The sequence below is a fragment of the Callospermophilus lateralis genome, chromosome Y (genome assembly GCF_048772815.1).
Source record: "Callospermophilus lateralis isolate mCalLat2 chromosome Y, mCalLat2.hap1, whole genome shotgun sequence".
NCBI lineage: Eukaryota > Metazoa > Chordata > Mammalia > Rodentia > Sciuridae > Callospermophilus > Callospermophilus lateralis.
This window is the reverse complement of record NC_135326.1, coordinates 7,279,741-7,302,178: the sequence shown is the minus strand read 5'-3', so window position 1 is coordinate 7,302,178 and position 22,438 is coordinate 7,279,741. Positions and strand designations below refer to the sequence as shown.

Here is a 22,438-nt window from a genome sequence, read left to right as displayed (position 1 = left end):
AAAAAATGACATACTACATTTTTGAAAACTTTTTTAAAAAATTTGAGACAGGATCTGGCTATATCATTCAAGCTTGACTCTATTCCTGGGCTTAAGCAAACTTCCTGTCTCAGCCTCTTAAGTAGCTGGACTATAGGTGTTCACCACTGTACCTGGTATTTTAAGAACAGTTTTAGATTTACAGAGACACTAAGAATATAGCGTTCTGATATTATCCCACCTTCAGCTTCTGGTATTATTCACATTAAGTTAGGGTGGGACATTTTTTTACAATTACTGAACAAGTATTGATAAATTCTTATTGACTGCAGTCCATAGTTTATTTTAGGGTTGAGTCTTTGTGTTGTACAGTCTATGGGGTTTTAAAATTTATTCTTCTCTGCCCTCCAGATGGGGGTCTTAATATTTTGCCCAGGTGGGTCTTGAACTTGTTGGGCTGAAATGATTCTCTGATTTCAGCCTCCTGAGTACTTGGACTGCAGGTGCATGCCATATCACCTGGCAATTCTATGCGTTTTAACAAATATGTAATAACATGTATCTACCATTGAAATATCATATGAAATAAGTTAATCGTCCTAAAACCCTCTGTGCTCGACCTAGTCATCCCCCTGGCCCCAAACACCTGGCTGCCATTCATCTCATTGTTTCACTAGTTTTTGCCTTTTTTGGGGGGGTGGGGGGGTACCAGGGATTGAACACAGGGGACACTTAATCACTCATCCACATTCTCAGCCCTTTTTTATATTTTATTTAGAGACAGGGTCTCACTAAGTTGTTTAGGGTCTCACTAAATTGCTGAAGCTAGCTTTGAATTTGCAATCCTCCCGAGCCGCTGGGATTACAGGTGTGTGCCACCACGGCCAGCCACTAGTTTTTGATTTTACATTACTGGTGATGGAACTCAGAGCCTCACACAGGCCAGGCAAGCTCTCTACCACCGAGCTACAGTCCCAGCCTTGTTTGTATTGTTTTATTGCGTTACAGAATGTCATGCCCTATGTTTGGAATCATATTGCAGGAGACCATCTCCTTTCATTTAGCAATACACGGCTGAGGTTCCTCCATGGCTTTTCATGGCTTAATAATTTTTTTTTTAATCACACAATAGTATTCCATTGTACGGAAGAGCCACAGTTTCTTTATCTGCTCACTTGCTAAAGGGCATCTGATTTGTGTTTAGTTTTTGATAACCATGCATAAAGCTGTTATAAATATTCCTGTGCAAGTTTTGGGTGGATGTATATTCACCTTAGTTGGATAAATAGCAAGGAGCCTGACTGTATGACAAGACTGTTTAACTTTGCCAGAAACTCCCAAACTGCCTTCTGAAGTAGTTATACAATTTTGCATTTCCATTAGCAATAATACAACTTCCTATTTTTCTGTTCACTGTCTGCTTTTGGAATTGTTAGGTTTTGTATTTTAGCCAAGTGTGTGTGTGTGTGTGTGTGTGTGTGTGTGTGTGTGTGTGTGTATGTGAGAGAGAGAGAGAGAGAGAGAGAGAGAGAGAGAGGGGAGAGAGATCTGGTTATTTTATCATTTCCCTAATGATACATGGTGCTCAGCATCCTTGCCCTATCTCTTCAGTGTGATAGCCCCAACTTTAGCACATTAATTGGGTTATTTTCTTACTGTGGAACTTTAAGAGTTCTTTGCATATTTTGAATACAACCCTTTGTCAGAGATGGATTTTGCAAATATTTTCTCCCAGTTGAGGTTCTTTCATTCTCTTAATACCTTTTGCAGATTTTTAAAGTTTTAATGGGATCCAACTTATTTTTTTAATTATTTTTCTTCATGGATCAAGCTTTTGGTGTTGTTGTCAGATTCACAATGAATCTCTAGATATCATCTAGATTTTTCTATGTTGTCTTCTGGGAGATTTACACCTTTACCTTCTACATTAGGTCTACAGTCAATTTCGAGTTGACTTTTATGAAATTATATGGTCTGTGTCTAGATTCCCTCTCTCCCTCCCTCCTTCCTTTCTAGTTCTTTTGTTTTTATATGGATGTTCAGTTATTCCAGCATCATTTGTTAAAAAGGTCAAGTGGCCTTTGATCCTTTGTCAAAAAAGTGAGGATATGTTTATTGTGGGTTCTCACTGCCTTGTAATTAAATTTTTTGGGTTCTGCTTGGGTTGGGGTGGGGGAATGTTAATGGCACTTCTTGCAAGCAAATTACTGTATTCTGCCTTCCACCAAGGATAGCAACTGCAAATAAAGTTCAGAAAACACACACACACACACACACACACACACACACACACACACACGGTGGGCATATGTGGAAATCCTTGCTCCTCACTTCTCCACAAGTGCACCCTCTCCTTCCCAATTTACTTCATTTCCTTGCCTTTCCCCACCTTCTGCACGCACACTTGAAGACATCACTCAAATTTAATGGTCTAACTGACCATCCATTTAGCACTTCAGAAAGAGAAATTTTGGTGATTTTGTGATGAACGTAAGGGGTTCTCTTTTCCTTTTTTAGGACTTACAAAGTCCCTTGAGGGGGCTATGAATCTTTGATAAAAGCCTTTGACTTTTTAAAATTTATTTTCTGGTGCCAAGGCTCGAACCCAGAGCCTTGGACATGCTAGGCAAATGCTCTAGGGCCGCACGACACCGCCACCCCGCCCTGCCCTTGTCTTTTAACACCCCATAACCTTTGGGTTTATTGTATATTACCAAACAGGCAAGATGGATTCTGAACTGTCTCTCCCTGTGAGTTAGGAAAGACTGAATGCAAGACCTGGTCACACCCGGCCCTCGTTGGAGGGTGAGGATTTCCACCACCTTCCCAAACTTAAAATGATTGGCATCTGCCAAGTCTCAGAAACACACAAAGGGGCTCTTTAACCGGAGTTTGGCTCGGCTTTTCTAAGCAGGGCTGGGAGGCTGGGAGTGGTTTGGTGGTGCGCGGCTACTCAGGAGTGTGCGGTAACCGAGGGCCGAGTCCCCGTAAAGCCGAGAGCTGTAATGATGTCAACTTGTTATTTACTTTCCAAATCTGAATGACTGAGCAAGGCGAAAGGAGAATCAATCAACCACAATGTGACCCTACAGGCGGAAAAAACGCAGCGCTCCCACCAGCAGGCGGTGGGGGGAAGGGAAGCACGTGTAACCGGGACAGGGTTGCATCATGAGCTCGCTCGGGTTTGTCTCTTGCACCCTCCGTTTTTCGATTGCATGTAATACCTCAGCCTCAGTCTGCACAAGCCCAGGGAGCCCGGGAGCAACGGAGGGCAGGCTCCAGGGAAGGCCCCACCAAGTCCTTTTGGGGGGTCTTCAATGGCAGCTGATACGTAATAAGACACAATCTATTCTGCTGATTCACAATTATGGAGACTGTGTAAGTGTGTATTTTTTATTGATGTGCTCTAATAATGGTGTCGCAGCAGTCGTTTTACATCATGGACGCTTTACAGCAGTATTTTGCAGGGTGATTTTTTTTAGGTCCGCCTTTCTGATGGAGGACCGGCCCCTTAAAAACTCATCTCGGGTCCCCCCTCCCCCAACAACCAGAACAACAAATGGTCTAGTGTTCAAGGAAGGAGCAAGTGAGGTTAGAGCTTAAATGGCTGAGTGTACTGGGCTCTTAACACGAAGCTCATTGCATACCAAAGGGAGGGGCAAACTTACTTAAAAAATATTCAAAGAGGCAGACACCAGAGGTGCCGGGGAGGGGGAGCGGATATCTGTTTGACTTGAATTAAGGCCGGGAGTGGTGGGGAGTCGGCCCCAACGTGGAGAGGAGGAAGGAGCGCTGGAGTCTGGCGCACCAGGGCTGGGCCCTAGAAGCCTGGCCACAGAAAACACTTTGCAAATGCCCGGGGTCGGAGGCCTGGAGGTGGGGGCACGGGCGTGGAGATCCCAGGGCTAGGGTACCCCCAGTCACCCCTTCCTCGCCCGCTTCCACCTTAGCTTCTGGCACCCACTGGGGTGTCTTGAGACTTCCCTCACGTGTTTCTGGCTTTTCTCCCAGGGAGGTATTTTGCAAAGGTCCCGGCTCCTTCTGAGTCCCCAATTTTGGGCGTGGGGGGTAAACCATTTTGAGACCGACGGACCCTCAGGCAGGTTGCAGGGGGTTCTGTTGGGGCAGCTGGGCGGCTTCTTTTGGAGGTGGGGGAGGGTAACAGTAGCGTGGCCCAGGTCCCCGTCCCCCAAACTGGGAACCGTGGGGGTGGCCCGGGTGCCCAGCCTCTTAATACAGTAGTAGAACGGCTCGGTTCGCACTGGGTGGGGTCTAGGCCTAGGTTCCCCCGAGTCCTGCTGTCCTCCCCACGGGTGAGGGACAGGGCTCAGAGCAAGAAGAGAGAGGCCTGGGTTTTCCCCACCCTAGGCGTGGGGTGGTAAGGCTTGGGGTGAGAAACTGTGTGGGGGTGCAGGTCCCCCCCATCGAGCGATAAGGTGGGGGCGCAGATCCTCCTGGGGAGTCGTGGGGGGAGGGGCAGGCCTGGAGTCCCCACCGCTCGGGGGGGGGGGGGAGGGGCTGCTGGTTTGGGACTCGCCCCCCCCTGTGCAGGGGAGGGGCCGCCTGGGACGCGGGTTCCCCTCCCCCTCCGGTGGGGGAGGGAAAGGGCTGGGGGTGCGCCCCCCCAGGCCGTGGGGGAGGGTCGAGCCGAGGCGACCCGCGGCAGTCCTCCCGGCCGGGGTCGGCGCGCTCGCGGCCGCTCCCCCCGGAGGTCACTGCCCGTGCCGGTCCCTCCCGCCGTCCCGCCCTCTGCCGCCGCCGCCGCCGCCGCTCCCGCCCCAGCCCCCCCACTCTCCGCGCTCGGGAGCGAGGAGCCGCCAGCGCCCCCGCCCCGCCGCCGCCGCCGCCGCAGCGCCCTCCGGCCGCCATTCGGCACCGAAACTTTCCAGCGCCCGCGCCCTCTCGGGGACTCGGCGGCGGCGGGCGGGGGCGGCCCGGGGGCGGCGCTCGGCTGCTCCGGGGCGCCGGGCCCTGGTCGGCCGCGGCACGGCCCGGGCTCGGCGACGGCCGGCCGAGGGAGGTACGGCGCGGCCCGGCGCGGCCACAAGTTGCGCTGCGGGCGGCGAGGTGAGTGCGCGGGGCTGGCGGCCGGCGCCGTCCGGGGCGGGGGCGCAAACTTCTCGGGCCGAGGGGCGCGGCGATCGCCCGGCCGGGGGCTTGGGCCCGCTGCAAGGGCGCCCGCACCCTCCCCCCCCCGCGCCTGGGGCTCCCGGGGGGCAGGTCCCCAAGTGTGCCCGGCCCGGGGTGGGGGCGCGGTGCACTCCCCGGAGCTGAACAATACCCCGGTGTGGCCGACCCCGGAGTCCGGGCTCGTGGGGCGCGGGCGGAGGCTGGGGGTGCGCCTTTGTTTTGGGAGGGGGAGGTGGCCAGCAAGTTTGGGAAAGCGCAGCATTTCTGCCCCGTTGCCCCTTTGTCTTTGGCTCCTGGGCAACGGCGGGGCAGCCCGGTGCCGCCGGGGGGCCGGGGGCCGGGGCGGGATTCCCCGTGGGGGAGGGGACCCCCATTCATCCCGGGGCGCTGCCGGCCCTCCCGGAACCGGGTGGAAGCGCGGCGGCGCGCAGAGGAGTGAGTGGCGGGCCAGGCGGCCCGGGCCCCGCGTCTGCTCAGTTTGGGAGGCGCAGGAACTGTCAAGGAAGTCGGGGCTCCCCTCCCCGCCCCCACTCCAGGTCCCAGCGCGGGGACCCGATTGGCGGCGACCTGGGTGGAAGGGAGCGTCCTTGGACGGGAGAGGGTCTGCAGAGCGCGGCCTGGGAAGGGGGTAGACCTGTTGCTCCGGGTTGGGGGCGCGGGTGGTGTCCTCTCGTTTGCAGCCCTTCCCTGCTCCCCAGGGGCATCCTGGAGGAGGTGCGGGAGCTCAGAGTGTGTGTGGGGCTGCGCCTTAGGGAGTTGGTGGTAACCGCGTTAACACAACTTTGGGTCGCCCGAGGCCCGCCTGCGATGGGACAGGGCCTGGATAGGGCCTGGATTTCACGTGCGTCGCTAGTGCGCCGTCAGGCTCGGGGTGGGGGTGCCGGCTCGCTCTTTGCAAGGCCTGGCGTTCTCCAAGCCAACTGCATTGGAAATTCCACAAAGTTAAGGTCCGGCGTGTTTCTTTTTGAGTTGATGGTGTCGTGGAGCAAGACCTAGAACGCCCCCCACATGCATGTGCAAGTGTTCTGCGTTGCCTTGTCGTGTGGCTTGACATGACTTCTGCGTGTTTTCCTCTCTTGACACGCCGCCCCAGTGAGCCCCTGGTTTATGCTGGATGAGAAGGGGGCGGGTCTCTAGGAGGGGAGGGGGAGGAGGGGAGTGCCCGGTAAGGTCCTTGGCTCCGGTGGCTTGGGGGTAGGAAATGGCTCTTAGAAAAAGGTTACAACTCATTCTTAGAAAAGACACAATTAAAAAAAAAAAAAGAAGAAGAAGAAAAGGAGACTGTTTAGTATGGAACTATTAAGACGTTTGTATGACCCTTTTATTTTAAAGGGTGTTCTTGTCTCAGGTGCTGCATATTTTGGGGGGAAGCCACCCAGTCGGGTGATTAATTAAAAAGTTCATCTGGTACTTGAGCTACATATTCAAATGGCTCCTAAAGGCGACTCCAGCCTTTCTTTAGTCAAGCACACACCTGTGGGACCCAGATGGGGAATTTGGGGTGTAGTGAGGTCATCCTCCCCACCCCACCGTGCTTGATGGACTCAGAGGAGATCAGTTTGCCAGTACTGCTTGGAAAGACGGAGTAATCACTTTGTTGTGTGTGCACTCAGAGGTGAAAGTTTCAAAATCTGGAGGTTTTCTTTTTATCAATTGTATCAATATCACTGATTGTACTCTAGGTCATCTTAGTAAGAACATAACTTTCTCTTTTTTATGTTGATGGACAGGTGTTCATTCAAAAGTGTGTTGACTAGCTGCTGGGGGAATACCAAGACATGGCAAAGCTGCCATTTGGGTCACTGTGAATGGGAGTGGGTGTGTGCTACCAGCATCCTCAGGTGCTGGCTCTGACTGTTCTTTTATTGAGGGTTCCATGAGTTCCATCCTTTGCTTTTCATGCATGGATCCCCAATCCTCCCAGACTCTCACACTAGTACTAGAAGTGTTGTAATGGACTGAATCTGGATACCATTTGGAGGTGTCGGCACTGGGGTGTATTGAGTCCTACTATCTAGCACAGCCTCAGTGTTTGAAGTCTGTGGGATGGCATCATGAGTCTGCCTTCCTGGGTGGTTAGGAAAGTTTCTACCAGCTCTGTGGCCAACAGAATGCTGAATAGAAGCCCTGAGTTTGTCCTCATCCTGACTGGTGATGTCAGCATGCGGATTATTTCCACTTGGCCTGAACTCTTGACAGGGCCCACCATGCTGATGGGTTGTTTGACCTTGAACTTCTGCAACGTTCCTGGGAATCATTTTCTAAGTGTAAAAATGAACAGGATTACTAGCAGAGTGGTCCTCTCTGGGTAATGCAAGGGCCCAAAGAGAATGCTTGTGTTAAGTTTTTGAAAGTATAAAGCCTCTTGCAAATTTTAATTGTTCTTGCACAAATAGAACAATTGTCCTTATATAACTCCACTGTCCTGAACTGAGGATTTTGCAGGCACTTGGCTCTCTATGGATAGCAATTATTGTTTCCATTCTGCAGCTGAGGACACTAACCCTTATAGCCATTAAATGACATGCTCACTCATAGCAGAGGGGGAGGGAAGATTGGGTGGTTCCCCTAGCCCAACTCTGAAACTTGGTGTTACTTTGCCTTCCTGTCTGGTGTGGATTTCCATAATAGGAGGCAAAAATCTATAAATTACACACATGTGAGAATCTATACTGACTGTGGGTAGAAATCTGTGTATACTCTCTGACGGTGATTACTTTCTTCTGTAGCCATGCCATTGGATATGGTAGCCACTAAGCCAGACATTTCTGTTTAGACTTAAATTCACTAAAAATAAGTCCTATCATTTGCCCTAAGTGTATTTCATGTACTCAATGATGTGTGGAAAGTGGCCACTGTATTCAGTAGTGCAAAAGTTTTGAAGCAGGTACTGCTCTGTAGTCAATGAAGTGAGTGAAGGTTCAGGAAAGAAAGGAGGTGGGTGTACTTCTTGGGTGGAGGGGAGAGGCATTCAAGTTTAAATAAACTCTTATTAAAAAAAAAAAAAGAGGCCATGTCTTAACCTGAAATTAATAGTGTTAGTTTTAGATTGGGGTGCACAGGGCCAGCTTCCAGTTAGAAAACGAGAAACATGAAACCCCTAGTGAGTGTTTAACTTTGGGCCAGGCAGGGGGTTCCCTGTCTGAAAAGTGATCCCGCCAGTCCCCACACGGCCCACCTGAGGGGACTGCAGTGAACACACCACGTGGTATAATTGGAAGGCTCTTGTCCAGCTGCAGTCGGTGAGGGTCCTGTGCTGAATTGCATTTGACATTTTCAAGTTCTCGCTGGCTCTGGGTACCTGGGGCTCCTATAAGTACCCAGATGAAGGTTGAATCTCTTGAGGTTGACATCTTCCCTATTAAAAGGCTAATGAAAAAGAATCCTTCCAAAAGTGAGTGTTGCAAGAGTCAAAATTATTTAAAATATAATGAAACAAACAGAAAACTCGAACAAAGCTGTCAGCTGTTGCCCTGGGTGCTGGACCCTCACGTCAGTGTTTTGTCGCTCATTTGATGTTTTTTTTTGTGTTGTTCTGTGCATTTTTATAGCTTTGGATTAGAAATTTGTGAAGGAGATGGAGGAAGAAATCTAACTTGGTCTGTCAAAGATGTCCTCTCTGAGTACTGCCCTGTCCCCTTTCTGCTGTGCCTTTGCTTTTTGTTGGGACTCTGGTTCGGGCCTTGCAGACCTGGATGCCCAGGGCTCTCTTCTGGGGGATGTAACAGGGTCCTTCTGGAGGGAGGCCAGGCTCAGAAGAGCCACCTGCAGGGGAACCCCAGTGCCCCAGTTCAGGTCCCTTTCCATTACCCGTTGGGGAGCAGAGCAGCTCACCAAGCCCCAGGGCTCCCCTTGCCCATGTCCCATGGGGTCAGGATCCCACAGTAGGCTGTGACTGTGACATTGTAATGAGTGAGGCAAGACCATCCTACTTTGGTTTCCCGACATTTCCCTCCATGAAGGAGAAAAAAAAGTGTAGTACGCCACATGCAATAAATTGTTAATCTTTCACCAGCAATTATGTTTAAAAAATAGTTCCAATCAGGAAGCACGACTCGACTCATTCTGTAAACACATTTTTTTTTTAAACACTGGAAAGATAAACTTTTTTTTTTTTTCCATAACTATTTTTAGCCTGAAGGAAATAACTGGCCTCTTAAGCCGGAGACTGGAGGCAAAGTTTCCCCTCCGCCCTGCCCTCCTTCACCCCTTCCCTCCTTCCTGCCCTTCACTGCCGGCCTTGCCCAGATGGACCCATCTGGCCAGATCAGCACAAGTGAGAACCACAATAAAAGCTGGATGTGGGAAGGGACTGGAAAAAGTTGACGTGTGTCCAAAGGTCAGCGAGAGCCGGTGCCTGAGAACAGGAGTTGACAGTCTCAGGGGACAATGTAGCCATGAAGGAGTGCCTAGCCAGGCTGCTGCTGGGCCAGCGAGCCTCCTGCATGGCCCTTCTGTCCGTTATCCGTGCTTTCAGATATTCATGGGGCTTCCCTGCCTGCTGGAAGTGAATTGGAAACCATTAAGAAACAGAATTGGGCCGGGCACAATGACACACAACTGTAATCCCAGCAGCCTGGGAGGCTGAAGTAGGAGGATGATAAGTTGGAGGCCGGCCTCAGCAACATCCAGGACTAAGCAACTCGGTGAGACCCTGTCTCTAAATAAAATACAAACTAGGGCTGGGGATGGGGCACCGTGGTCAAGTACTCTGAGTTCAATCTCTGGCACCTATTACAAACAAAATAACAACAACAACAGAATTGGACCGAATTTAAAAATTAAAAACGGAAGAGTTTTTTTTGTTTTTTTTTTTGTTTTTTGTTTTTTTAATCCAAGGTAGTTGGGTGCCATTTCCTTTGCTTTCTTAAGTTTGTTCCTGGCCATTGAGAATGGAGAGATCAAGATGTGGGGTATGACGTGTGTTCAGGGGGGAAAAAAGGGAAAAATCTTAAAAATGAACGTGGAGAATGTTGATATGGTGTCTTCAGCATCGTGGGCTGGGATTTGTGCTCAGTTGGGGCCGTTGTGCCCCTCGCCGAGGGCACAACTTTGCCAGTACGTGGAGACATTATGTGTTGGCACGGTGGGCAAGGCGTTCCTGGAGATTAGTGGATGCCGGGACCCGGGAACTACGGTTTGGAAACAACCTAAGTGTCTCCCACAGAGCTTCATGGACTGGCAGCTTGGTCCCTGGTGAGGTGGTGTTGAGAAGTGGCACCTTTAACAGGTGGCACCTAGTGCAGTGTAATTAGGTCAGAGGGCATCGCCTTTGGAAGGCAGTCTTGCCCGTCCGTCTGGTACAGTGAGTGAGAGCAAGCTCTTCTGAGGAGCAAGCCTGGCCCTGAATCTCTCCGACTTCCTGTCTGGCCGTGGGATCTCTTCCTCCTGGACACCTCCCATCCTGCTGCCCTAGTCCACTGTCATGTTGTGATGTAGCCAGGAGGCCCTCGCCACAGCCAGGCAGAGGGCTGGCAGCCTGACCTGGGACTTGCGGAACTGTGAGCTAAGTAAATCTATAAAGTACCCAGCTTTAGGTATCATTTGTTATAGCCACAGAAAAATGGTCTAACTCTACAGTGAGGGGCCCAAGTCAGCCCCCATCACTGGATGATTCAGCCTTCAGTGTTAATAGTACCAAGAAGTGGTAACCTTGAGTTATATAATCAACGGTACAGATCTGTTTTGGTCAAGGTTCTGTGGGGGAGGAGGATACCAAAAGGAGAAATAGATATATATATCAAGTTCCATAGTTTTCAAAGTGTGCAAGTATTGGGGGCGGGTAGCGTATTAGGAAACAAGTCTCAATAGGTGCTGATACAATAAGTTTCAGGTGCTCACGGGAGTAAGGGAGGGGAAGAGGTTGGAGAAGAGCTTTGAAGAATGACTGATTAGAAATAAAGCCGCTAGGTGTAGGGGGAAGGGGCTGCTGGTCTCTTCAGCTCTGTCTGGACACAAGTACAGTGAAGCCCAAGTTCAAGTGCACGGTGGCCAGCGTCTTCCTTTTGATTTGACTGAGGTCATCTTAGATTGACTAGGTCTGCTTGTGCCTTTGGGTGTTGATGCAGACCCCCTCTGCACTCAGTGACACCAGGGTCACCTTGGAGTCTCACCCGGCACAGGGTGACTGAGGAAGAGGGTGCAGGTCAGCAGCAGTTGTCTGCAGTTTTCGCTGCTTGCTGGACTTGGGGGTTGCTGCTTCTGCCCCTGTCTCTGCGACAGCTGGTGGGGTGGTTGAGTGAGCAGGTGTTTTGGACAGCTGCGAGTGGACCTGGGTTTTATAAATGTGCATAGGGAAGGGGTGTCCAGAGTGGGGTTCTGCCGTGGGCTCCAGTCATCCTGAGCCAGCCCCCAACTCCTAGTGAGCCCCAAACCCAGCCTGACCAAGGGGTTTTGCCCTTCTGCTGGATGGGTGATCAGTGTCCCGAGGGAACGTGCTTTGCAGTCAGATGTAGTTACTGAGAGCACCTGGGGGCAAATTGGTGAACTCCTCCAGCATTAGTTTTCTTAGGGGGAGAAAGGGAGGCAGAGGGAGGGAGAAATTCACTCAGGGTTCTCGTGTTAAAGGAGATGGAATTATTGGATAACGCTTGGCGTTCAAAATGCTTCTGTTTCCCTCTATTTCTGAATTCAGGAACGGGATCTGAGTTTTATCTTCATTGGTAATGATGGTCTCTAGCAATTCCATTTATTTATTTATTTTTTGGGTGCTCCCCAGTACCAAAAAATTGATACTGATTGAACCCAGGGGTGCTTAACCATGAAGCTACATTTGCTAAGTTGCTGAAGCTGGCTTTGAACTCGGGATCCTCGTGCCTCAGCCTCAGCCTCCTGGGCTGCTGGAATTACAGGTGTAGGTCACTGTGCCTGTTGGCTGCTTTATCTTTTCCCTCCCCCACCCCTTAAGTTCCCGGGCTGGTCCTATATTTAGAAGTATATTTAAACATACATGTAGGATCCCACCTATGTAATTACAGTCCATGGGAATAGCTTTGGTAATTGCTGTGTGGTGAAATCGACAGCTTTCCTTTGGGGCTTATGATTTTTATGAGTGTTAGCCTAGGCAAGGTTTTTAGGTCTGCCACCACCATGGGGATAGAGAAAATCCCAGCACCCCAAAGACAGCATCCCTTCTTCCGCAGTCACCCTTTCTGCAGAACACCTGCACTTTATGAAGTGCCCCATGGGGAATCCCCCACTCTTCCAGCAGTTTCCGTGACCCTCCTGTTGACGACATGCAAACTTTCTGCTTTAGCATTCTGTGGCCAAAGCACTTTCCCTGGAAAGGCAAGCTGTGAGCCCTGGGTGTGCTCCAAAGCCAGGTTGCGGACAGCTGGCTGCTGCTTGCTGTGTTCCAGAAACCAGAGCGAAACAGCTGCAGGCATTTAATTTAGCTGGGGGTTTGATGAAGATCCCCTCTTTTGCTGGACTTTATTCTTGCCTCCAGGTTGATGGACTTGGGACATCTTTGGACTTGGGACATCTTTGTACCTACTGCCAAAAACTGTTACTCAGGCCTTCAGAGACTGTGCATATATACAAGGTATCAGAAGGTCAAAGTCATGGCTTTTGCTTTGAAAATAGGATGCAGGGACACTGAAGAGCCCTTGAAGTTTTCCCCATAGGTCAGTCCTGTGAAGATAAACCAGACCAAAGATACCCAGTTGTTCATTTGTCAGGGAAATAAAATGGAACCTTGTGTTTGGTGCTAGTTGTGAACCTCCGTTTGGTGTACTCCAAAGCAAGGTTGAGGACAGCTGGCTGCCGCTTGCTGTGTTTGAGAAACCCTAATCTTGGGTTTTTTTTTTTTTTTTTTTTTTTGTACTGGGGATTGAACTCAGGTGCACTTGACCACTGAGCCCCAGCCCCAGCCCTATTTTGTGTTTTACTTAGAGACAGGGTCTCTCTGAGTTGCTTAGCACCTCGCCATTGCTGAGGCTGGCTTTAGACTCTTGATCCTTCTGCCTCAGCCTGGCGGGAGCCACCTTGATCTTGTGAGAGATGGCATATTTTCTGGAAGAATCCTTGTCCTGACAGTTTGGAAACTGAAGTCTCGCTTTGGTGTCCTGCCTGGTTGTATGAAGTCACGTAATCTGGGCGTGTCTTCCCGAGTAGAGGCGAGAGGTTGGGCGAACTCTTCCCAGGTGTGGTGATTTTGCCAGGGTTGATGGACACTACTTAAACGTTAGGTGCGCCTTTTAAAAAAAAAAAAAAGATTATGGCCAAGGATGATTGTTATGGTTTGCATGTGAGGTGTTCCCCTAAAGCTTACTCGTAGTAGAAGGTTCAGAGGAGAAATGATTGGAGAGCCTTAACCTAATCAGTGATTTAATCACCTGATAGAGATTAACTGAGTGGTAACTGGAGGCAGATGGGGTGTTGCTGGAGGAGGTGGGCATTGGGGGCGTGGCTTTGGGGTATATAGTTGTGTCTGGCAAGTAGCCTTCTTGTCTGCTTCTGATCGTCCTGTGGGCTGCTTTCCTGCACCGCTGTGATGTCCTGCCTCACCTTGAGCCCGAGGAATGGAGTCTGTCCGTGGGCTGAGACCTCTGAAACTGTGAGCTCCCACGTAAGCTTTTCCTCCTCTACAGTTGTTCTGGTGGGGTCTTTTAGTCACAGCAGTGAAAAAGCTGGCTAAAACAATGAAATGTTGAGATGATGGGCAGTTATTTACATTCTGTGCTTAGATTATCTTTTCCCCCATGGTTAAAAGAAGCACTATTTTGGTAAACATTGGTAAGTTATTTATTTTGGTTTTAAAATAAAAAAAGGTTTAGACTCTCTGGGCTCTGGGATGTTTCTGAGTAATTCTTGAGAGTATCTTAGCGTCTCTGGTCTCCCAGAGGCTGTAAAATAAGCGCAAAGGATGCTCAGGGCAAAATTCACGGTGTTGATTCTTGACCAGGGTGTCTGCCTATTTTTCCAGTCATGGATGTAGCTGCCATGCTTAGGAGAGAACGGGAACCTTCCCTTGCTTCCCTGGAGCTGGGAACCTGCCACAGGACCCCGGATAGCTGGCACTGACTGCTTCCCTCTGGAACCCTCGCCACCAGCTTCTGGCAGGGGGACAGAAGCAGGGGGCAGGGAGACCCTCACCAGCCAGATTGCGTTCCCAGTTCTCCAGGAGGGTGAAACCTGGTCCAGGTGGGTTGAGAACTGGATTGCTAGGAACAGAGGGGCCCTGGTCCCCTTTCAAACAACCTGTCTCGGTACTGCTGAGGATTGGCTCGTGACCTCGGGCTTTAGCATCTGCAGGTGTGGGGCACGCTTTGATTGTGCAAGCACTTCTATTTTGATTTCCTGGTGGAAGTTTAGACCAACAAAAGCTTACTGAATGCGGTGCCGTTTTATTTCCTTACCTCCTTAATAACCAATACTGAAATGCAGTGAGACCATATGAATCCCTCTAAGAACTGGAAGGAACGAGGCACACCTGCCCGCGGCTTCCAATTCCACGGCCTTGTAGGTGATTCTGGGTCCCCACTGGTCTTCTGGGTGCCTTCTGTGAAGTGTGTCATCTTGATGTCCGTTTGAAGATGGGAAGTGAAGTTGAGTAGATGTCACCAAAGTCGCATGATGTGGAAATCTATACTGCCACTCTGCAAACAGAATTCCTAGGGTCTATAAAAATCCAGGTGGTGTTGTAGTTACAGATTGTACTTCAAAAACCAACAAGGGAGGGAGGGAACTCATGGTCCCACCATTTGTTTATGTGGGGAATGGATTAAACTTGGGTCTTTGCCATAAATTCTTTCTCCCAGAGTTTTATCACTTATTTACTTATTTGGTGGTGCTGGGAATTGAACCCTGGGCCTCAAGCATGCTAGGCAAGCCCTCTATTGCTGAACCACAACACCCCCCTCCCCTCTTATCAGACATTTTAATACCAGGCAGTTTTAATGCCAATTCCATGTTGGTTAAAAACTCAAGAACCCCAAGTTAAAACCTTAATTTTTTTTTTTTTTCAGTACTAACGAGCTACATCCCCAGACCTTTCTTTTTTAGAATTTGAGACGGGGTTTCCATAAGTTGTGGAGGCTGACCTTCGACTTGGATCCTTTTCACCCAAGTAGCTGGGACTACAGCTGGCTTTAATTCATAATTTGACTATGAAAAAACTACCACCTTGGGTTTTGTTTCTGGGATATTGCTGCTGATTCTATGCCAGTTTTTAACCGTAACCCACGATCTGTATTCTAATAGGTCAAAAACCAGCCAGACGCACACCTGTGATCCCAGAAGCTTGGGAGGCTGAGGCAGGAGGATCATGAGTTCAAAGCCAGCCTCAGCGATGGTGAGGACCTAAGCAACTCAGTGAGACCTTGTCTCTAAGTAAAATTCAAAATAGGCCTGGGGACGTGGCTCAGTTATCAAGTGCCCCCGAGTTCAGTCCCTGGTACCAAAGAAACAAAACAAACACAAAAACAAAGAAACTAGCCAGAAGCGGTGACCTTGGAGGTGGACCCAGCCCTGAAGTTGGTGAAAATAAGAGCCAGTAACCACTTATGCTCTGCTCACAAGGGAAATGACTGTCCACCAGATGAGGACCAGGGGAGAAGCCCCTGGAAGTCCGTCTCCCCCTACATGTTGGGAACTCTGGATTTCACGGGGCTGGCGTGCTGTTTCCTTTAAAACAGCAGTCCCCATATTTGGGGAAGGGGGAGGGGATAGAAAGGACTCATTGCAGGTTTTAGTTTTCCAAGCCGCTCAGAGTTTCATGCTCTCAGGCAGGTGCCCAGCAAGATGTACTGGAATGCAGGAAGAAGCCGTGAAAAGGTTCATTTAAAAATAGTCTAATGCTTATATCTACTGAATTTAGTCTGGGAAAAACGCACTAACAGTTGTGTTGTAGGAGCTCATAAATCAGGTGGGGGCACGGGAGCTGTACTTGTTGAATTGATACAGGTGTGTGCTCTGAAATCCTGTTTAGGGTCTCCCCATTGAAGGTTTAGATTGTGGTCTGGAGGAGTAAAGAGTGGGGATTTTCTTTAGGGAAGAAAACATTCAATGACAGGGTGTACCCTGCACATTTTAGATGAGTGGGTTTTGCTTTGTTTTTAAAGCTGAAAAAATATTTGAGAAGGCAATGACAGTATCTGGTTGCAGGGGCCCCGAGGAAACCTTGCAAGAGTGTGGAGCTTTTGAAGCCTTTCTGATTCTGCAGTGTTTTCCTAATTACCTCATTGTGTTTATAAATCAGCTCCTTTTATTGACAGATGCCTCCAGGGCTCTGGAGAGTTAGGCATTGCGTGGAAGAAGTGGTTCAGACTTTAAAAGGAAACGGGAGGAGACAGTGCCAGAATTGGGTGCCGATGACAGTGCTTGGGTGTCCTAAGTCTGGCTGTTGGTTTGATGTTTTTGCCCCCCACCCGCTGCGTTTTATCCATCATGATTGCTATTAAAGTTATTTTTTCATTTATCACATTTAAATGGTAAAGCTCATTTTAGTTGATGCTGCATGGCGGGTGTGAGGGTGAATGCGTATGGATGCATATCAAGCTAATGCATATCAAGATTAAATTGCAGATCCCTTGGCCGAGAAGGGCTGGAGGTTGAGTTTTCATGAAACCCTTGACTGTCCACCTCAAGTTGCTCTGGGATTTCCAGGCCTGCTTTCTTGTTTGTTTAACTGGAAGGGATTGCTGAATTAGCTCTGGTATGTGTGTGCTGGCTGGTGTAGTTCTGGCTGTTTCTCTCTCCCCTCTGCAGATAGGAATTCCCAGTGTAACTTCGGGGAGTCCATAGGGAAGAGTGCTTGCAGGCTTCCACTACTGAGGGGACGCCTCTGGCAGACGTCATGAAGGCACCTCCGCATCTGTGCAGACACGCATTTTTCCTTTGGTTATTTATCTCTACTTAAGGAAGCCTTGCTTTTCTTTGTAGTAATGTTCAGAGATCCTTTAAGCTCCTAACAGTTATAACCAAGTGTAAGGCAGGTGCAGAGAGTATTCAGCAATAAGCTGCATGTGCCCCCCACTGCCCACCCCCTGGAAGAGGAAGGGGGAATCGCCTGGTGTGCCTCCTGTGGATCTTTAGTTCACCTTGCAGGCGGGTGGCTGGACACCTCTGGATCTGGATCCTCTTTTGTCTTTGCTAAGTGACGCCAGGGGTCATTCTGCATCTATTTGCCAGCCAGGCCCACAGCTGAACTGATTTTGTTTGAGAGGACGTGAGGTGTGCATAGGCGGGGCTGGCGTCTCCCTTCACTTTCTGGGAGTCTGAGGCTGGACAGTGCAGGGCTGGAATAAGGGGGGACCAGTCAGACCAAGTGGGACAAGCCACCGGGACATGAGATCTGAGCACAGCAACCTCAGGGAATATAGAACCCAGTGGGCAGAGAGCATTCTTGGGGGCCATTCCCATCCTGCACACCCAGCCGGCGGCTAACTCCCCGTTGAGAAGCTGGGGTGATAAAAATGGGCTGTCTTTGTCTTTCCGTGGAAATAAAAATCAAATCAATTTTAGTTCCAATAATTGTATGTGAAGCTTTATAATTGGAAATCTGAAGCTAGCAAAATTATATAACCCTAGTTAATTACATTAGTGTACCCAAACTAAATATAGAATGGGATCAGCTCATGGAAACATTCCATTTTTTATCCCAGTCGCTGCAGCTCCTAGCCACCCAGGAGTCCGGGAGTTCTTGCTTTGCTTTTTGCAGTTGCTGGGGCCTAACACTTGCTAGCAATTGCCTGACCCGAGCTACACCCTGCTTCCCGCTACCCCCCAGTTAGCAGCCTCCTAGTTGCATTTTGTAATGTTTTGAACATTCTGTACAAGTTTCCAAGAAAGTTGGGTGAAATAGGAGACTGTTTTGTTTTTTACGGATTCAGGTGCAAGTACAAATGGCAGGGGAGGTTGCCCTTCCTGAATTTCGGTTTCTTTGCCCTCTCGGAGAGGCACGGCCAAGGGGCCTGTTGGAAGGCAGGCCTCTGGTTTTTCAGGGTGGCGCTCCCTTTAAGGGAACTTGGGGCTCTGTTCATGGCTTCTATCTAGAAGTAAAGTTCAGCGTTCTCTAATTTCCGGTTGTGTTTGCTTTTCCATTCCACCTTCTATATTTGGACAAGACATGTATTTTTCTGGATGGGTTTCTGGTGGCACAGATGTTCATCAGAGTGGAATTTCTGTGTCCACACCGGGGGATGGGGTTGGGCACTTGTTGACAATTGTACAGTGGAACTGGATACATTATAGATTCAGGCTGGGCACTAATTTCCTCTGCAAGCTGTGTATTACTTTGTTTCATTTGGGTTAGCCATGAATGTTGGCTTTGCCTTCTGGGGGGCAGAATCTCCCTGAATGTTTCATTTGATAGGAGCCCCCGCCCACCCCACCATGTTTCCTTTTTTCTGGTCCTGGGCATGGAACCCAGGACCTGGAGCATGCTAGGCAAGAGCTGTGTCACAGAGTTACACCTGGAACTTTTCTTGAACAGTGGTGAAGTGTAAAGGAGATGCCATCATGTCACCTATCTTAAGTGAATGGTAATGCACAGTAAATTTCCAAGTTGTGGCGACCTCACCATTACCTAGCTTGAAATCGTTTTAATTCCCCAATAAGGTGGTCCTCCATTGCCATCTGTCTCTGCTCCCTTGTGCCCTCCTTCAGCCATGGGCAATCGGGGGGCTCTCATCTCTCCCTTTTCTGGATATTTTAGAGAGAAGTTTCCAGGAAGGAGTCTCTGTGTGGTGGAGCTTTCTAGATAGTGAGTCTGGATTGACGTATCTCGCCTCCCCCTTTCCACTGCCCAGGAGAGGGCTGGGCAGGGAGGGGGAGCAGAAGGCCAGTGGGGTGGGCTCCCTGCCTCCAGTTCTTCATCTGGAAAGTCAGGATAATGATGCACTTGTTGCAGGCTCAAGGTGAAACCACGTGGGAATCATTAGCTCCTCACCTGGCACATGGAGGGAGGGAGCTCACTGCTTGGGGGTGGGGGGGGATGGTGTGTCCCAGCCCCAGGGGACAGGTGAGAATTGCTAAGGGGTGTGGCTGGCTTAAGGAGAGTGGGCTGTCCCTGGAGAGCTGAGAACAGCCACAGCAAACACCCTGGCTCATCTTGAAATCCAGGTGCCTTTCAGGGCACTGCATGTGAGGCTGGGAAGGAAGCTGGGGCTTGGCCCAGGATGAGGGTGGCTCACTGGTGCTCAGCTGGGAGCATCTTTGCTCCCAGGGGACGTATTTCGTTGTTAGAAACGAGGAAAGAGTATTACTGGAATCCTGTGGGTAGAGGCCTGGAAGGGTACCCTTTGGTGCAGGGTTGGTCCCTTGCCACCGACCAAGAGTCATCCAGTCCCCAAAGGTCCTAGTGCTAGGGTCAGAAAACCCTGTCTCCATAGCTTGAAATCTCCAGGTAGTTTCAAGAGGCACTTGGTGCCTTTGTAAAAGCTGGTTGAAGTTGAAGGACTAAAATCCCATGTCCACTTCGGGCATGCCAGGGAAGTGGACCATTTTTCTAAGGCAAGGGATAAACGAGTCTTTGGAGCTCACTTTTTTTTTCCTTTGGGTACTGGGGATTGAGTACCAGGGGTCACTGGACCCCTGAGCCACATCCCAGGCCTGTTTTGTATTTTACTTAGACACAGGGTCTCACCGAGTTGCTTAGTGCCTCACTGTGGCTGAGGCTGGCTTTGATCCTCCTGTCTCAGCCTCCTAAGCTGCTGGGGATGACAGGCCCTGGCTGGAGCTCACTTTTGAGGGGGAAGAGTGACATTTGAACTGTTGAAGCAGTCTCTTACCTGGGCTTTGATCTGGTGAGCATCTGTGTCTCTTCCTGGTGGTCCGGTTCCCAGCACCGGCCTCCTCCTCTCCCTTTGGTCTCTGGGAAAGCTGGCCTCCTTCCTGAAAGTGTTTGTCCTTTTCTTGGACCTCCTGGACTCCCTGTCTCAGAGATCTGCCCTCTGGTCTTTGGTTTCTTTTGCCAGTTCCTATCCCTACACTTACTTTTTTCCCCTGAGGGAATAACTGACTATATGCTAATTTCAAAGAGCCCAAGCCTTTCAGAGTTAATCTCTTCTTCTTCCCCCTCTGGCTGAGAAATCAGGGTACCCAGTCTAGGAGCGCAGCATGTAGATCATTTCCTAGCCATTTTGCCTGTCCACAATCAAATATGTAGTGTTTTTCACCACATGGAATCACGTTGTGCTTGTTAAGATCCATCTGCTTGCCTTATTTTTGTCTTTATTGAGGCAAAATTGAAATAAAGCATAAGTAGGCATAAAGTGCAGTTTAACTTCTCACACACATGAATACACATGCATGTTTGTGAAACCTGCACCACAATCAAACTCGAAAGTATTCCATCGCTTCCTGAAGTTTCCTTGCTCTGCTTTGGAATCTCTCTGCCTCCCTACATCCCTGTCCCCAGGCGGCCATCCACGGGCTCTTAAGTTACTGTGCATTTTCCTGGAATTCTGCCTTTTTTTTTTTTTTTTTGCTTTGTGTTTGGGTTTTGCCTGGCTTTTTTCCCTCGGCATAATGATTTTGGGGCTTCCTGGGTGTTGTATGTCATTAATTCTGACTTCACTGCTGGGCGGGATTCTGTTGCTGGAGGCAGGGAAATTTGGGTATCCATTCCATAGTTGTTGGACATTTGGGTCTTTTCCTCTTTTTTTTTTTTTTTTTTTAATGGGTAATGCTGCTGTCCATGTCCACTAGTTCTCAAACTTCATGTATCAACCATCCAGAGAGCTTGCTGAGGCAGAGGGCTGGGTCCCATCCCGTGCCCTGCGTCTCTGATTCAGCAAGTGTGGGATGCTGGGCCCAGGTCTGTCTGCCTGGCAGCTCCCGGCTGCTGGTGGCAGGGGTGGGGTGGAGTGGGAGGCAGCCCGGTGCCAGGCTCTGTGCCAGCTCTGCACCGTGCTCCTTGGAACCTGAGGGGGCAAGGTCCTCCCCTGCCTATTCTTTCTTGGGTAGGCCAGATCAGAACCCCTGGGTTTTCCCAGGGGACTCCTGAGCTCATCCCTGGCACCACCTCCAGGCCCGACTGGCGGCTGACCTCAGCTTGCTCACATCCGCATCTCTGCTCGGGAGATCAGGAGATTTGCAGGATCGCAGGCCCTTTCGGAGCCTCTTCTCCATGGGACGGTGGAATTTAAAATACTCCTTTTATCACTGGCTGATATTCCCATTGCAGCTGCTTCGGCCCCCTCCTCCCCTCCCTGACTTCCAGTGCCACTTGTAGAAATCCAATCATGGGATCCATGGACCTTTTTAAAAATTTTTTTCTTGTAGTGGTAGATGGATACAGTACTTACCACTGAGCCCCAACCCCAGTCCAATCCATGGACTTTTATGTCTGGCTTCTTCCACTTAAAACTTTGGGACATTCATCGTGTTGTGGCTCATTCCTTGTTAGCATTTTGTCACCCCGTGGGCAGAGTTGGGAGGGTGGGCCAAGGGACCCCAGGAGTGCTGTGGGTGCGAGGAATGTGCCAACCCAAGATGCAGGCCGAACCTCCCCGTGATTGCATTGGAAAGGGAAAACCTGTCACCAGCTGAACACTGTTCACAAACTCCGGTACCATTTGGCTTCCAGCCTGACTCTAAGTCATTTTCTCCCCGTTCTCCCAACTTCTGCACCTAAAAGTCCACGTCAGATCAAGTCTAGGGCTCCTGCCGATCCCTCCCTGAATGACATGTTTTTGGGGTGGGTATTAGCAGGTAGGTAACTAGACTTAGGACACTTGACTTTCCCTGGGGGTGGGGGGTTTGTGTGACCTTTCTTCCAGGTCTGAGGTTGTGGGACTCGCCTGCAGCTTGCCTGTGGTCACTACAAGGGTCTCCTGAAGCCCCAGCCTTGACAAGACTAACAGAATCATGAGGTTCTTTTCTTTCTTTTTGGATCCAAGGCACTTAACCACTGAGCCACATCCCCAGCCCATTTTTCTATTTGATTTGGAGACAGGGTGTTGCTAAGTTGCTTAGGGCCTCACGAAGTTGCTGAGGCTGGCTTTGAACTCATCATCCTCCTGCCTCTGGAATTTCAGGCCTGAGCACTGTGCCCAGCTGAGGTTCTTTTCTGGTTGAGCACCCTCCTGTCCATGTGTGACCGCAGTTTCTGGTTCAGGGTTGGGTTGCAGAATGTAGTCTGATTTTTCTCTTGTAGTGCTGGGGGTGGAACCAGGGGCCTCTGCAGACTGGCAAGAGCTCTGCCACTGAGCTGCACCCCCGGCCCTTTTTCTGAGACGGGGGTCTCCTCGAGTCGGCCCTCACTGCCCTCTAACTGGCCATCCTCCTGTCTCCGGGGTTGTGGATTACAGGTGTGCACTTTCATGACTTTTTATCTTTTGCTGTGTACTGTAGTACTTCTTCAGGCTTTATTAATATTTTTAAA

General features: G+C 49.9%; 1 protein-coding gene across 2 annotated transcripts in view; it reads left to right on the top strand.

The window, feature by feature from the left end:
- Nucleotides 1-3,195: 3,195 nt before the first annotated feature.
- Tbl1x (transducin beta like 1 X-linked) overlaps nt 3,196-22,438 on the top strand; it is a 184,178-nt gene continuing 164,935 nt past the window's right edge. Inside the window, exon 1 of one of the 2 annotated variants that reach the window (XM_077107801.1) lies at nt 3,196-3,357. The gene's annotated coding sequence lies outside the window, so the exon portion shown is untranslated. Of the gene's footprint in view, nt 3,358-4,926; nt 5,047-22,438 lie in introns of those variants that run through there. The other variant, XM_077107800.1, reaches the window with a different exon arrangement.